The sequence below is a fragment of the Tamandua tetradactyla genome, chromosome 20 (assembly GCF_023851605.1).
Source record: "Tamandua tetradactyla isolate mTamTet1 chromosome 20, mTamTet1.pri, whole genome shotgun sequence".
NCBI classification, from domain to species: domain Eukaryota; kingdom Metazoa; phylum Chordata; class Mammalia; order Pilosa; family Myrmecophagidae; genus Tamandua; species Tamandua tetradactyla.
In genome coordinates, this window is record NC_135346.1 from 10524043 (window position 1) to 10527352 (window position 3310).

The following is a 3310-nucleotide window of genomic DNA, read 5'->3' on the forward strand; positions in this document are numbered from 1 at the left end:
ATTTCAGTCCAGATCTGGGAAAGGGGGTTTCACAGAGAGCCTTCCCTGCCGTCTGGTCAAGCCCGTGTCAGCCCACCGTCTGCTGCAATGCCTGCCCCTCTTCCTCTCTGCCGCCCCAGGTACAGCCAGGCTTGGGAGGAGGTGGCCTGCGGAAGGGTGAGGGCCGGGAAAGGGTAAGCTGAGAGGACCACATCCAGCCCATCTGCCGGAAGGTGCTGTCATCATTACCTGAAGTTCTCCGGTCACTAAGTGGGCCCTGGGGTTCAAGCGACTTCATGTAGTCCCAGCTCCAGGGAGCAGAGCCAAGGGACCAGTCCCAAAGCGAAGGGGTCGCTGCAGGCCTGGAGAAGTCCCAGCTCAGCTCTCCTTCCCCACCCTGATATATATCCTCCTCTCATTGGCCTCCAGGGCCTTGAACTTCAGCCTCGGTTAAATCTTCCTGCCCAATCTCACTGGTTGGCCCACCTCCCAACTTGCTGCTTTCTCTGTTCCGGCTCTGACTGCCTTCCCTTCCCCATCTGTACTTGTCCTTACTATGTGGCCTCCAGCCGGACTCGCTGTTCAGTCTCTGGTTGACTTCACTGTACCTTCCACTGGCCTTTCTGCCCACTGGGCAGGATATGTGGTCAGTGCCCAGAATGGTCTGCAGCCGAGGCTGAGACAGGGGTGGGTGGCCAGGAGGAGCCCCACTAGGGAGTCCTAGCCCCAGTGGCAGTCCCCACACTGGAGGAAAGACAGGGCTTTGCCGCAGGGCCTAGCTCTGCTCAGTCCCTTGGCATCTGCCTCCTGCTTTGGTGGGCGAGGCTGTGGTGTGCAGGGACCGGGGCAGGGATTCCAGCATTGCTTAGTGGGGCCTGTTCCAGAGCTGCCCATTCAACCTGCGCCTACCTATTCCCCCTCTCATTCCCCCAATAAGCAACAATCACTGGGTCAGGCCTTGGCCCCAACAAACAGATGCCAACCCAAATTTCCTTACCTTGGGGTCTGAAAAGTAAGATGCTGATTGTCCCCTCCCTGCACTGGCCTGGCCTGGCTTCCTGCTCTAAAGCCACAGGAGGCAGCTATCTCAGAAGACAGGCCTGAGTGGGCAGACGGCGAAGCGGGAGTTAGTCCCCTCCTGACCTCCAGCTCTCCATGAACACCCTCCAGCTCAATGCCTGGACTCAGTGTGGGGGGAGGAGAGGACGGGCAGCTCCAGGAAGGGCAGGCAAACAGGCTCAGGTGGGACTTCTTGGGATTTGAGCTACTTCAGGCTCTGAGACATCTGGTTGGACCTCAGACTAGATAGCTCAGCTTAGCCCAGAATTTCTGTCCCAACCCACTTGTCATCTGCCTGCTTCTACCTGCTGCAGACCCCAAGCGTCCCTGAATCAGGAGCCAGGAGCCACTCAAAGGCACTCAGCCTGGGAACAGCCACACCCATCATGGACAGCCACTTTGTGATGCGGGGACTACCCCTGGGCATCCCAAAGGGCAATCGCAAAGGCCCAAGCCAGTGTCTCACCCACAACTGTCCCCCCTCTCTCCCTGCCAATCTTGGGGCCCAAGGTTTTTGCCGTGAAGAAGTCAAAAATCTGTGACTGAAGAAGGGAATCGGGCATTCACACTTGGGAAATGCGGAAAAGACAAACAAAGTGTCCTTGACATCTGGCGTGTGCAGTAGTGCTCAGTTACTACTGTCCCGAGGCCTGAAGTCATTCCATCTCAGCTGCTTACCCTCAGCCCCTGGCCAGCTGGAGTGTCCGTCTCAGGGCCCCAGGACCCCAAACATTTCCTAGCCAAGGCTGTGAGCTGGATAGGGAAGCTGAAGCTCCAAACAGAGCTGGTCAAGTCAGGTGCAGTGTGAGATGGCTGGTGGGCAGGGACTCTGGGGAGGCCAAGGCAGGCCTGGTAGAGCCTCCCTAGGTGACCACACCACACGACCCAGGGGGCCGGGGACCGTGGCTAAGCTACTCTTAGCTCTGCCTGGCAGTGCCCAGCGATGCCAGCCTGCTGGGAACTGGAACCTTCGAAACTCCAGAAGGGAAGCAGGATCTTGCTCTCATAAGAGACTACCTTCCATAAAACAAGTCACCCCATAGCTGCAACATCTTTCATTCATTCATTCATTCATTCATTCATTCATTCAGCACTTTTTGAGCACCTCCTTCTATGCCAGACTGCACTGGTTCTGAGCACTGAGGGTTCTTACAGTGAACAAGGCTGACCTGCCTCTGCTGCAGAGAGCTCACACCTGCCTTCCCCTACTGTTTCTACCATATTTGGGTCACCCAACCCCCACCCCCACACCTGAGCACAGAGCTTGGCACCTAGCAGGAGTACACACAAGGCCTGCTGCTTATTGATTGACTCATGGTCAGAAACAGCTTATAACACAGTCATTATTAAAGGGAATTATTCTCAGGGAATTTTTAAATATCCTTCATCTTTGTAACAAATGCTAATGCAGCCTGTATGCTTAGAAGTGGGCAGGGGGCACAGAGGTGAGACAGGCTGGGGCTGCCCTCAAGGAGATCACAGGCTCCTTGGCAGGAGCCAAGGACGAGGGCTTGGTGGGACATGTGCCACCGGGGATGCACGGGGCTCACGGAGTGCAAGGATGGCATCACCTCGCCACCCACATGTCCTGTTCTAGCCACACCTCCCTGAGGCAACACCACACAGAACCAAGCTGATGCTGCCATTGCAGGGCCTACAGAACCCAGTCTTGGTGACCCCACCGGCACAGCAGGATTTGACCCTAAACCTCGTTTATTCCGACTGCCAATCTTTCTTCACACAGGTCCCTCTGCCTGGAATGCCTTTTCTTTCCCTACTTACTTTCTGCATGTGAAATCCTGACCCCCTTCAAGGGAGATTTAGCTCAAATTGTTATAAATTTAATTAACATTTAAGGAGCCCCGTCCTATGTGCCAGTCCCTGGTCTCAACATGTGACATACATCCTCTCATTAATCCCTCCTCTGTCTGTGCCCCCTGATGAGCCTGCCTGCAGGGGCTCGGACCCTGGCACATCATGCCCACCAGCTTCCTCCCGGTCTGGAAATCAGCTCTTACGAGCAGCTCCTATGAGTCGCTTCACCGTTAAACCTCTCTGGGTCTCAGCGCCTCATGGGTTAAACGGAGATAGCAGCACCATTAGAAAAAAGCTGGGGGAATTGCAGAGCACAGTGCCTGACACATGGTGGGTGTTCTCCGAAGCAGAAGTTAAGTCAGCAGGTTTTAACAACACTCCCCTTCCCCCACTTCCCTCCCCCACAAAGCACTTCACTCCACAAATATTTAGGTGCCTACTAAGTGCTGTGCAGGCA